Source organism: Jaculus jaculus, chromosome 16 (assembly GCF_020740685.1).
Source record: "Jaculus jaculus isolate mJacJac1 chromosome 16, mJacJac1.mat.Y.cur, whole genome shotgun sequence".
In the NCBI taxonomy this organism is placed as follows: Eukaryota; Metazoa; Chordata; class Mammalia; order Rodentia; family Dipodidae; genus Jaculus; species Jaculus jaculus.
Genome location: NC_059117.1, coordinates 54,529,291 through 54,543,585, shown reverse-complemented (window position 1 = coordinate 54,543,585; position 14,295 = coordinate 54,529,291). Strand labels below are relative to the sequence as shown.

Below are 14,295 nucleotides of genomic sequence, written 5' to 3'. Positions count from 1 at the left end.
TTTCGCATTTCCACACAACCTTTCAGAAAGATTCATTTCTAAAGGAGCAGAAATGTTCCATTTTAAAGCACAAGGGATGAGAGTTTTGCTTTCAAACCTGATGCTGATCTCATTCAAGGGTTATTTTTATTCCTTATTTGAATACAAGGTTTATATTCTTGCTGGGAGATGTCTCAGTGTTGAAGGCACTTGCTTGCAAAGCCTAAGGATCTGAATTCAATTCTCCAGTACCCACGTGCAGCCAGATGCACAAGGGGGCGAATGCATCTGGTGTTTGTTTTGCAGTGGCTGGAGGCCCTGCTGCGCCTGTTCTGTCCTCTGCTTTCTCTCTCATAACTAAATAAATAAATAAAATATTTTAAATAGGGCTGTGTTCGCCATAGCATTAAAAAGTTTTATATCCTCAAATATATGCCATTTTAATAGTAATAATAATAAAGAGGATATATTCTGATTCTAATACATATGTTTTTAAAACACGTAATTTGCCAATTGATACAAATGATATTTGTAAATATTAAATATTAATGTAAATGAGTGAAGCTTCGATATGTGGACCCGGAAAGGTATTCTGCACTTTGTGGACATCAGTCTTCCTTTAATTATTTATTAATTATTTATTTTTGTGGGGAGGGGTTTCAAAGTAGGGTATCACTGTAGCCCAGGCTGACGTGGAATTCACTATGTAGTCTCAAGGTGGCCTTGAACTCATAGTGATCCTCCTACTTCTGTCTCCCAAGTGCTGGGACTAAAGCATGTGCCACCACACCCAGCTTAGTCTTCCTCTCTTCTGATCCTGTCTTCTTCTTCCTTTCCTCCATGGCTTTCTTTATCCTGTTTGCTTAGTTTGACAACATCCAAGCAGTGTTTCATAGGAACCTGGCACTAGGCTAGACTCAAGGGATATAAAGATGAATGAGGGCTGGAGAGATGGCTCAGTGTTTAAGGTGCTCACTGCACAGTTTAAGGACCTAGGTTTGATTCCCCAATACCCACATAAAACCACATGCACAAGACGGCACAGGCGTTTGGAGTTCATTTGTAGTGGCTACAGGCCCTGGTGTGCCCATCCTCTCTCTCTCTCTCTGTTCCTCTCTCATAAAACAAATAAAAAATTTTTAAGTTATTTTTAAAAAACATGGTAATATGTGTGGTGGTGCACACCTTCAGTCTCAACACTTGGGAGGCAGAGGTAGGAGGATTGCTGTGAGTTTGAGACTAGCCTGAGACACCAGTGAATTCCAGGTCAGCCTTGGCTAGAGTGAGAGCCTACCTCAAAAAAAAAAAAAAAAAAAAAAAAAAGAAAAGAAGGAAGAAAGGAAGGAAGGAAGGAAAGAAGGAAGGAAAAAACCAGATAAATGAGCATAAAAGCACTGTGGGGGTTTGAGTCAGGTGTCTATGTCTACCATAGCCTCATGTGTTGAAAGCTTAGTCCCCAGATGGTGGCAATTTGAATCATGGAGCCTTGCTAGAGAAGGTGTGTTATTGGGGGTTGGGGTTTGAGGTCTTATAAGAAGCCTGGTATCCCCTTTGCTAGAGGTTATACTTACTTTCAAATAATAAATAAATAAATATACTTAAATAAATAAGTAAAAATTTAAAAAAGATCAATTGAGACAATTAATATGAAAGTATTGTTTCCAAGGTGTGGCATAGGAAAAAATCCTATCAAATACACAGGTAGCTACAAAACCCATTTAACTTAAAATCTGGGCACAGAAAGTTATACAATGATCCCTAAAAGCTTTAGCTTATTGTCACAAGTACTAAGTGTGAAGTTAGAAATAATTATGGTATTAGTAAAAGAAACTTCTAAAAGAATCAACTTGCTGAAAAATTTTGCTTAAACTTTAAAGGTACAAACACCTTCAGAAGCTTGTTAAGCATCAACACTTGTTTCTTGTAGTTTTTGCTTGTTTGTGTATAAAAATCAGGTAAGACAGAAAGTACAAAAATTTGCTGTAAACTCTAAAATGCTATATGCACACAAGGTGCTGTTATTGTGAAACAAGATATTTTTAAAATACTAGGAAACAATTTTGATGTGATGCAGAATGAGGTATATACAGGGCATATTTTTACAGAAAAAGAATATTGAGTAACTTTTAGGCAAAATTAGAATTACCTGTGTGATACACTTTAATACATACTAGAAATGACTTCATGTCCAAAAATATCTTCTATCCCAAACCTGCTGTGGCATTTGAAATTCTACTAATGAAACTACTTTTGTTTGATGCTAATAGTGGATAATAGTGTGCGTTTAAAAATAGCATTTTCAGAAGGCCTCACTGATCTCTCGGGTCAAAATGGTATGCAAATCTGCTGTTCCAGCACCAGGCCAGTGGCTGGATGGCATTTGAAAATGGTTCCACAGTGCTGTAGGATTCAATAAACTGGGGTTAATGAGAGATGACGCAATATCTGAGGAGGAAGACGTGCACGAAGCCACGAGAAGTCTTCCTGAGAACCTGCATAAGGACAGCATGCTTTGCATTGAGAGGGCACTGGACCTGTCCTCACAGCATCAGATTTGGCCTCAGAAATGGAAAAAATACGAGGAGGATAAATCCTCCTTCAACCATATCTGAAAGAGGTTATTTGGTAAAGCAAAGAAAGACAAGAACGGGCAAAGAAGAAATCTCGTATCTGAGATTTGCAGATGTTTCTGCATTTGTGTGAAGTTGGTTAAACCTGAACCACAACAACACTCTATTGCCATCATGAAAACAAACAAACAAACAAAGAAAGCATTTTTATTTCACAGTAACTCAGTGTTTGAAAGCATTTTGCTATATTTGGGGGGGGGTTCAAATAATTGAGCTAGCCATTAGAGATGGCATTTTTGTACGTGTGTGTGAGATGTGTACATGCATGGGCACTGCCTACGGCGAGAGGTCAGGGGACAGCATTGCTGGATTGGTCTTCTCTTTCCACCTTGCCCGAGACAGTTTCTCTCTCTCTCTCTCTCTCCCTCAATCTTGGTTTTTCAAGGTAGGGTCTTACTCTATCTAGGCTGACCTGGAATTCACTATATAGTCTCAGGCTGGCCTCAAAGTCACAGCGATCCTCCTACCTCTGCCTCCCGAGTGCTGGGGTTAAAGGCGAGTGCCACCATGCACGGCTCTGAGTCTCTCTTTTATGCATGGCTGCAAGTCCCTTTTTTTGTTTTTGCTCCTGTGAAGGTCAGACTATCTGGACCACAAATTTGACAAGTCTCCTGACTCCAGCTTCCATGACCGAAGTGTGCACCAGATCTGAACTCCGGCTGGCAGGCTTGCAGAGTACATACCTGTGACCACTGAGCCACCTCCCAGCTCAACGCTATCTTTGTCCTCTTTAGTGCACCTTTTTATCCGTGAGGCAATGAGAGCCGAAGTTAACTGTTTTTCATCACCAGCGTGGGACAGACTCAGCTCACCCTCTTTCCCACTCTGCTGCGATTAGGGCCTGATGTACGGAGGACTTAGTGAGCTAGTGTTACAGTCAAGGAGTCTTAAAGCAGTCAGTATAGTTTCTCCATAGGGCCCGAGAATTCACTAGAGATGAAGTCCCACAAGCAGAAACAAGTACAGAGGCCAGAAGACAGGACCCGTTTAAGTGCTAAATTCTGTAACAAGAGCTTTGCCAATTTAGTGTGTTGGAGACAGGGATGAGCCTAGGTCAAAAATGAAGAGGTTAAAAACTGTTTTTGAGTTCTGGGGATTTAACCCTGGGCCTCTCAAGGGCTAGGTGCATTCCCCACCCCTGAGCAACACTTCCAGCCCTGTCCAAACACTTCAGAATGATACAATGTTTAGTTACATAAAACCAAGTGGAAGGCCCTTTCAGAGTAACTTAAAAGCATTTAAAGGAAAGCTATCATAGCTTTAAATGACATTAAGAATGATTGATAAGAAATAATGTGTTTTGAGGGGCGATGCCAGTAACCAACAATCCAGTGCATCCCTGAGCCTTCAAAACACTGGCCACAGGAACACGTATGTCCTCTGTTGAGAGCTTGTGACTCCAGGCAGCTTGTCCCTGGTGTCCGTATCTGTTGTGCTCCCTCTCTACCTCACTCAGGAGCTGCTGAGGGGCTTCCTGAAGCTCTAAGACACCACGTGTGGATTCCTCCCGCTGCTGCTCATGGCAAGTGCTCTCATTATAGTATATATATGCTATAGATATTATATATATATATATATATATATATATATATATATGTGTGTATATATATATATATATATATATATATATATATACACACACACACATACATACCTATATATGCTATATATAATATGTATATAATGTATAATATATATCATTAAGTAGAAAGTTTGTATGGACACATCATATGTTGGCACCATCATCATCATCATTTCCCTCCTCCCTTCCCCCATTCCACTGTGGGCCCTCCTCAGTGGGATTGCTGGCATTCACCATGGAGTTGTAGGTTATGAGTTATGAGAGCAGCAGTCAGCCATAGTGGGGGAAATGGCTCTGGATATTTCCTCCCACCCAGTGGCTCTTACACTCTACCCCTCCTTCCACAAATTTCCTGAGCCGTGGTGGGTGTGTTTTAAGTGTACTTTAGTGTTGAGCTCTCAGCAGCTCCTGGATTTCTGCTTTGCTATGTGTTGAGTCTCCTCAGTGTCTGTCCCCTTTACCCTGGTGCAGGTTGTCAGGCTCGCCGTGGAAGCAGCGCTCTTGCTCATCTGGCCAGTTCCTCTGTGGTTTCACCTGGGCCTTGGCGGATGTGCAGGGTTGGGGGGGGGGTTAGAAGTTATATTTTATAGATTTTTACCACCTTTGTCCTCAGAGGATATTTGTGCTGACAGACTAGAAGAATCATAGAGGCATTCACAATACCCAACAGAGACCCTTCTGGGTCCCATCACCTATCCAGTCCTGGACATCTGCTTTATTACTTGACTGTGAAGTTTCTGTCATTTGATCTATTTGGGAGTAGAAAGTGCCACTGTGTACAGACATGGTGTACAGTGTTTTGTTCTTATGACATAAATGGAGAGAGGAAGATACCCCATCCGTGTGAGAGTTCTCTAGTGCCCAGGGCACGGCATGTGATCCAAGTCTAGCCAGCCAGCCAAGGGGGATAGCCTTGGACCTTTTCTTTAGGTAAAGCAAGCTGTCTTAGGAGAACAGGTGAGTTGGTAATCAGTTATGCTGACTGTGGCAAGACACTAACAATGGTTGTCAGGCCTCATCATTTCACCAGAGGCTTCATTTTGTGATTGGTTTCATCTTTTTTCTTTTCTGTTTTTTTTTTTTTTTTTTTTTTTTTCTGAGGTAGAGTTTTGCTTTAGTCCCAAGCTAACCTGGAATTTACTATGTAGTTTCACGGTAGCCTGGAAATCATGGTGATCTTCCTACCTTCCTCCAAAATGCTGGGATTAAAGGCATCTTGTACCACCATGCCCAGCTTGTTTCATCTGTTTTTGAATCTTTTAGGCCTTCTTTTGTCATTTTGTTTTTTAGTTTGCATCTTCCTCCCACCCTTCAAACAGATTCTACAAGTTTAATAACCTCCTGTCATATTTCTGGATATGCTCTATTTGTTTGCTTTAAACAAATAAATATAACTCAAAGTAACTTTTTCTTCAAATACTCATTGGCTTACTGGGCCAGGCTAATTTTTCTTCTCTTGTGGTCAACTTTCCCTGAAAAACTCTTAAGCCTCTCTTTAGTTCACCTACTCCTGCCTTAGAAATAGCATGATACATTTTCCAAGGCTCAGAAATTATAAAGGAGGAGTTCTTTTTTCCTTCCTAGTTCATCTGCATATCAAGAAAATGATTAGGGGCTGGAAAGATGGTTCAGCATTTAAAGTGTTTGCCTGTAAAGCCTAATAACCAAGGTTTGATTCCCCAGTACCCACATAAAGCCATATGCACAAAGTGCATGCATCTGGAGTTCCTTTTCAGTGGCAAGAGGTCCTAGTGCACCCATTCACTCTGCCTCTCTTCTCTCTACCTCTCTCTGCTTTCAAATAATTAAATATTTTTTTCTGTTTTGGTTTTTTGAGGTAGGATCTTGTGCTAGCCCAGGCTGACCTGAAATTTATTATAGTGTCAAGCTGGCCTCAAACACACAACAATCCTTCTACATCTGCTTTCCAAGTGCTAGAATTAAAGGTGTGTACTACCCCACTAACAAAAATATGTTTTAGAAAAAGAAAATGATTAGGTTCTACTTTAAGAGATGAGGAGAGAGAAAGTATTACCTAATCCATGGGTTAGGAAGCTTCAAGTCCCTCCTTTGACCCAGAACCACAGACGTTATCATTTAATAAATACCACTAGCATCAGTGGAAGATGGAAAATAGAAAAAAAAAATGTATGTTACTGTATGTCTTTGGTGGAAAAGCAAGCATTTTCTAGAGACATATCATTTCTGGTTATTTGATTGTATGGGATCTCCTTTCTGCTTATTGCTTCTGAGCTGTTTGCAGCTCTGTGGATGGAAGATAACAACTGATGGTTGTGCAAATGATCCTGTCCATGCATGCATAAATACACTTTGACGGAGGCTACCTGCCCTCCCCTCTCCACTCTTCACTGAGAGAGAGAGGCCACCAGTGAGTACTTCTCTCGACTTCCGATGGCTTGTGCTGATCACTGTGTCCTCTGACCTAGTAATTACTTCTGACTATTTAACTTATTAAATCATAAGTTAAATAAAACTTTTGGTACCTGTGTATTTCATATTAATGTGAGCGCTTTTAACTTCCTTAAAAAGTCTCCCTTCCCAACCCCACATTATCAACTAGGAAATAATATGAGCTGTAGATTTCAGAGATTGACAGAGATGAAATTGAAACTCGGAGTTTCCAACATCAAATTTAAGAATGTTTTTAAAATTCAGATTCACACTGAAGAATGGATCATAAACAGTGGTCCCCTCACTTTGGTCCAAACTTGTGGTAAGGCTTTAATGAGCTCTGGAGTCCCAGGCTCCTTCCCCTCGAGTTTTCATTTTCTAGCTACTGTCTGGTTGTTATTCTGAAACAGTGCCTTGATTATTTCGCTTTGGCCATTTGTGCTAGTGACTTGCATGCTCAGCTAGAAATATTTTGAACTACTGACTCTAGAATTGAACAGTGCCCTCTCCCAGTCTTGCTTTATACATCCTCAGTTGAGGTTCACAAAGGGTGTCCCTGTTCTTCATCTTTAGTGTCTTTGTTTCTGCTTCCTCTGTTATGCGGTCTTTTTCCATTTTATTTGCTAAATCTACTGATCTTAAAGAGTCAGTTCCAATAGATTTTTACCTCTTCTGTAAGGCTTTCTTGAATCTATCTGACAAGAAGCCATCTTTGCCTCCTTGAAAATGATAGTGCTTATGTATTTAGCCATTCAATTGTCAATCTGAACAGTTGTTTGGGGAGCTCATTGGCCCCCGTGTGTCACAGTTTCAGAGACAGCTAAAAATAGACTTTGGAGTCAGGCTGCTTAGATTCAAATCATAATTTTGCAACTTCCTATCTCTGCACCCTTGGGCAAGGTGTAAGTTATATCCCTTAGTTTTAATCCTTCATTTCTAATCCAATTTTTACCTAATGCTATTGTCGTGACCATCGTTTACATGAGTATGTGTCAAGTGATTGCAAATTATTTCACCCATAGCAAGCCTTGGATGAAGTGTTGCATAGTTGTCCACATAGTTTTCAACAAAATTTTAACTATTTGAGCAAAGAAGTATATTTTGAAAAAAAACTAAAATAACGTGTCACTGAAGAAGTGTAAAGGAAGTGTAAAGGAAAGCTGTCAAAGGAAGACACTGGAGGTTGGTTTTGTGTGTGAAAGGCAGGGTTTGGGTTATTATTTTGAATTTTATTTTTTGACAATTTTATATATATAATGTTTTTTTTTAATCACATTAACCCCTATTATCTCCTTTATCCCCCTTCTGCTAAACTCCTTCTTCCCAACTAACCCTCTTCCTATTTTGATGTTTTCTCTGGGATGAAATTAACTGTTTCTTTGCGTATAAGGACCAGCAGAAATGAGGTATATGTCGAGAGGGAGGAGATGAGATGACAGTGACGCCATTCAAGATCACTGCTAGAAACAGTCATAAATAAACCACAGCCTCCAGCAAAGCAAGTAGTAGGTGAATAGGTAAAGACAATGGGCTAGCTTACAAAGATCTGTCCATGATCAGTCTCCTGTTCATGGAAGAAAATTATAAAACAGGAAATATACCATAGGGGTAAAGAACTGGACATTCTGAGAGCTCTTTCACTGTCCTCCCAAATATTCAACTTTTGCCATGCTGCTGTCTTGCCATTCATTGTATTGTGTTATCCCATGAGAATTTAAAGACTGTCATTCATTCCTAAGCAGAAACAAACCATATGTGATAAGCTGAACTTAATTCTACACTCTCATTTTTGTTTGACAGGGTTTTTAGAACAGTAAGTTCCACAAATGTCAGATCACAAGCAAACTTTCATTACAGGAGCAATTCACTAATATTCTAACAACCCATAATGAGAAACAAAGAACACTGTGTCTTGTGAGGCAAACTTTTCAATCATGTAACAATGAAATACTCCCTGAGATTATAAATATGTATTCTCAGCTTGTAATATAAGAAGTCCTTGTAGCTACAATACAAAACTGCTATTTATGTAATCTGTGTAATGAAGTATATCCAAGTTGCTAAATGACAGAAACAATTCACAAATGTGCATATACATATATATATATATATATATATATATATACATACACACATATCTTAACTGCAAAGGAAGTGTACATAAATATGTATTTTTTAAAATCTCTTACCAGTGAGTTCCTCACATGTCTAATTTATAACAAGCTGTCTCTTACTTTCATAAACAAGATATTTTAGCTATAATCAGTGAAATTTGTGAACCAGAGTTTTATTGACAAATGATAGATGTGTTCCTAAAACACAGTAAAATGTGGTAAAATATTATTACCATTTGGGCCTAAAAAGTGGGTATTCCTATCTGTCCAGATGAAGTGGGTTTTATACAGCTAACTTCCTGATTTCATAGTTACAGTTAATAATAAGGGAATTTGCATGGGAAATGATTCATTTTTAAATTCTTAGACTATCAATCTCCATGTGGTATGAATTTCTTGGTACACATTTTTAATTGAGAAACCAAGGAATACAACATCTCATTCAACAAATTCCTAAGCCTGATCATTATGTGGGGGAGTGAATCAATTTATTCCCCAGATTATTTCTGAAACAAATACCATGCACTTTCCAGAGGCACAAACTTGTTATTGGTGACCTCTGGTTAGAAAGAACCTAAAAAGTAAAACAGTGAGAAACTTCACCGAGAGGTGCAGTGGTCTACTTTAGTAGAATCACACTCAAGAACCACAGGAAGTGGTCTTCAGCTTTTCTTTATTGGATGTCCAGGGGAGGATGGGCTGGTTGCTAGGGACATAGTTTGGGTGGTCCCCAAGCCTGATTGATGGGTTTATGCTACGTAATCTTTGCTGTACATGTCCCTTTCCATGACACATCTGATTTTAATCATATGCATGCCTCAGTCTGCTTAGTCCTAAGCTGGTAAATCAGGGACTATCCCTAAAAGTTCCATTACAGGACACAGTTTGCCTTACTATGCTTGCACTCCCAACCAGACCAGATTGTATGGGCCCCTGCCACTCTCAGAGAGATCTAAGAAGATATATGAATACAAATAGACCACACAGGAAAGTAACTAATGATTCATAAGGGAGAAAAAAAAAATCTCGTTTCCTTGTTTAGACCAGGGCATACAAACAGCTCAAAGAAGGTGGAAGCACCAGATTCTAACAGGTTGCAATATGAGGAAAGTTACTGCCCAAGACAAGGAGCTTCTCAGATGATCCCTGAATCAAACTGGTTAAAAGTAAAATGGTTTTCCACATACAACTAAACATCAAAGAATGAATAATGAAATAAAACAATTAAAACAAGTTACAAAACAAAATAAATTTCTACTGGTAAGTTTGACTAAAAAGACCATCTTGAGATGCTATAGATAAAAAACAAGCAGGGCTGGGGAGATGGCTCAGAGGTTAAGGCACTTGCCTATAAAGTCTAACGACCTGCATTCAATTCCCCAGTACCCACATAAAGCCAGATGCACAAAGTGGTGCATGTATATGGAGTTCATTTGCAGTAGCTAAAAGCCCTGGTGTGCCCATATTCTCATTCTCTCTCTCTCTTTGCAAAAATAATTAAGTAAGAAATATACATATATATTATTTTCCCCCCTGAGGTAGGGTCTCACTCAAGCTCAGGCTGACCTGGAATTCACTCTGTAGTTTCCGGGTGTCCTCGAACTCACAGCGATCCTCCTACCTCCGCCTCCTGAGTGCTGGGATTAAAGGCGTGCACCACCATGCCCAGCTAATAAATAATTTTTAAAAAGAACAGTTGGACAGGATGGCTCATGTCTGTAACCGAGATAACTGAAGGCTGAAGAGGCGGGTCACAAGTTCAAGGCTAGACAAGTACACAGAGAAAGACCTTGCAAAAAAAATAATAAAAATGATCAATAACTGCTAATTGATTCATTTTAAACCCCCATTTTAAAAGATAATCCTCAGTAATAATTATTAACTTATTAAGTAAATCATTTACTACAATCTTGTATTCTGAAACAAAATTGTGGATCTCTTAAGAATTTACTGAAACCCCTAAACAATATGGGTTACAACCAAAGCCATAAAACTTTTCATGGATTACTTGAGACACTTACTTTTTCTTCTACTGGATGGATGTTTCACTGTTTCTTAATTTATTTATTTATCTTTTTTATTTTTCGAGGTAGGGTCTCACTCTAGCCCAGGCTGACCTAGAATTCACTCTGTAATCTCAGGGTGGCCTTGAACTCACAGTGATCCTCCTACCTCTGCCTCCTGAGTGCTGGGATTAAAGGTGTATGCCACCATGCCCAGCTCACTCTTTCTTAATCAATATTATCTTTAGTTAAGTTTTTCAACTTTTCGTATCTTAAAATGTTTAATGTTGAACCCAGCTTTTTACTTATTTATTTATTTGAAAGCAGCAGACAGAGAAAGAGGCAGAGAGAGAGAAAGGGAGAGAGAATGGGCACGCCAGGGCCTCCAGCCACTGCAAACGAACTCCAGATGCACTAGCCACTTTGTACATCTGGCTTACATGGGTCCTGGGGAATGGTGCCTGTGAGCCCAGTTTTATCTATATCAAGCAATGTTTGCTGATAGACAGAATATATTAGTGCTTATTTATAACAACAGCAATTGTGGCCTGTACATTTTCCAAGAACAAATGCTGAGACAGGAACTTTCCTAAGCTTTGTAATATAATGACAGTACATTTGTTAAGTTTGGACCTTGAAGTTGTACATTTTAATTCATTTTAAATGTACCCTCAGGTTTGGCAATAACATCATGGAGATAGTTTAAGCATGTAATAAAAAATATATTAATGATTTTCTCTGAAAATTGTACTAGGTATTTATATATGCTGCTAAGAGCATTTTTATTACAAAATGTTGAGTTTATTCTTCTTAACTTTTTTATATTGAATAATTTTTCTTTTCTTTTTTCTTTTTTTTTTGGATTTTCAAGGTAGGGTCTTTCTCTAGCCTAGGCTGACCTGGAACTCACTCTATTGTCTCAGGCTGGCTTTGAACTCACAGAGATCCTCCTACCTCTGCCTCTGGAGTGCTGGGATTAAAGGCGTGCACCATGAAGCCCAATCTCTAGTTATGCCTTCTCCATTGTGAGGGTTTCTCATGAACCCAGGCCATACACCTTAATTCAGCAATCTCTGTGGTTATTTTTTTTAAAGTTTATTTATTTATTTATTTTTATATGAGAGTGACAGACAGAGAGAAAGAGGCAGAGAGAGAGAGAGAATGGGCGCACCAGGGTCTCCAGCCACTGCAAACAAACTCCAGATGCGTGTGCCACCTTGTGCATCTGGCTAACGTGGGTCCTGGGGAATCAAGCCTCAAACTGAGGTCCTTAGGCTTCACAGGCAAGCACTTAACCACTAAGCCATCTCTCCAGCCCATCTGGGGTGTTTTTCAAAGCTATGCACCCACACTGAGATATTTTTACAAGAACCACAATCCCAGATAGAATAAGATTACAATGTTTGAACTCTAGATCATCAAAACAAGAATTTTCTCTTCACTAGGGTTCATTCTAATTTCTCTTTAAATGTTTCACATATGAGTACTCATTGGAAAATATGTTCATTACTTTCATGTTTCATATTAAAAACATTGGATATTAATTCCTGTTTGTCTTAAAAATATTCATTAAATCCCTTTTCAGTCTAAAGACACAATCACACCAACAAAATCAAACAAAAGTTCAAATAATTTTCTAACATAGTAATCACTAATTTTAAAGACAAAAACAAAATCCTGACAATAGTAACTTTATAAACATATGTTCTGTACCAAATTAGTGAGTCAGAAGAATTGAGTAAAAATAATCTCCCCTTTGAGTTAAGGCTCATGAGGAGAGTGGCCATATGTCCTGGTTTGTTTGGGTCAGTCTTAGCTTATGCTTGCTTTCCTGGCTTCCCATCTGGTTTAACCTCCATCCAAGTTTCTGTATCTGTTAGCGATAAGTTGTTATGATTCACTTTGTGAAGGTGAGCTGCGTTGGGTTTGATAAGTTTCAGCATGACAGCGTCTTGCAGCCTGGACCCATCACTTATGAAACGCTGTCTCTGAGGGATTTGACTTTGTAGGAAATGTTGGAGACCATCACTGTAGTAGGGAAAATTTGTATGGGAAATACAGTATAAGCAGTAGTATTTCTCTGTAGTGAGCATTTGGCAGCGTTTTATCAGTAACGGTATGGTTTACATCCATAATTATACTACAGTGTTTGTAATACTTTTGTTTTAATTTTTATGTACTTTTAAAAGTATTCTTCTTTATTTATTTGCAAGTAGAGGGAGAGAAAGAAAGAGAAAGGAGAGAGAGAAAGAGATTGAAAGAGAGAAAGAGAATGGTCATGCCAGGACCTCTTGCCAGTACAAATAAACTCCAAATGCTGCATCAGTTTTGTTCATCTGGCTTTATGTGGGTACTAGGGAATTGAATTCAGGCCAGCAGACTTTGCAAGCAAGAGCCTTTAACCACTGACCAATCTCTCCGACCCCTTTTTTTTAATATTATTATTTTTATTTATTAGTTTTCTATTGTGCAAGTACAGGAAGTTTGGTACCATTATTGGGCTCATCCATGACCTACCCCCTCCCCATTGGCCCCTCCTTGTTGAGGTATATGGGTCGTGCATTATGGGGTTAGCCCACAGTTATTGGTATGATAAATGTCTCTGTATATCACGACCCAACATGTGGCTCTGACATTCTTTCCGCCCCCTCTTCCGCAAAATTTCCCTGAGCCATGTTGGGTTCATTTTTGGTCTGCTTCAGTGATGAGGTGTTGGGGGCCTCTGGGGCTCTGGCTCTCTGATTTGGTAGGAGTTGATTTTTCTCTGTGTTGGTCTCCTTCCCCCTTGTGCTGGTATCCGGTTCATCAGGAAAACAGCACCCTTGCTTATTTCGCCAATTTTCCTTAGTTTCAGTCAGGGCCCTTTTGAGGCATGATGGGGTGGCTCTTTCCTTAGGATCTGCATCTATCTGAAAAAGAGAAGCAGATTCTCCAACCGAGAGTAAGTTAGCACCAGGTCAAATGAGATAACCCTTACTTTTTTTATAGAGAGTTTAATAGGTGTAGGTCCTCTTGTACCCCATGATTGATGGTAACTTGATATTGAAGAGTGGGCTTATGTTTGGATATGGTTCTGACTCGTTTCCCAGTTCCAGCTGTGGGTCTCGTACCACTGAGGGGATCAGTTAGCCAAACCAAGAGCAATTGTTTCCCCACCATGGCTGTGTGCTGCTATTGCACTTGTGTGGGCATCACAACAGGTTATTTGCTACTACATATCCGACCCCCTTTTTAAGTTTTGAGTTTATTTGTTTGTTTATTTATTTCTTGCTTTTTTTTTTTCCAGGTAGGGGCTTGCTGTAGCCCAGGTGGACCTGGAATTGCTAACTCAGGCTGCCCTCGAACTCACAATAATCCTCCTACCTCGCCCTCTAGCCCGGGCACCTTGTTTTATGTTTAATAAATCTACTGTTGTCAAAAAGAAGTGGAAACTTAGTAAAATGTTAGATTGGAATTTTCTTTTAGGAGATTGATCATAAACATGTAACTCAGAATTTGTTTCATTTACCTCTCATTTTGGAGAGGGGGCCCTGTCTTTAAGAACATGATTGTAAGATAGAAATTTGCTCAAGAAT

At 39.3% G+C, this 14,295-nt stretch overlaps 1 protein-coding gene and 1 pseudogene across 1 annotated transcript in view; both read left to right on the top strand.

Annotated features, from left to right (window-relative positions):
- Positions 1-14,295, top strand: part of Kcnh8 (potassium voltage-gated channel subfamily H member 8) — a 432,454-nt gene that overhangs the window by 55,172 nt on the left and 362,987 nt on the right. The window lies entirely within an intron of this gene.
- Positions 2,310-2,653, top strand: LOC105944213 (annotated as a pseudogene).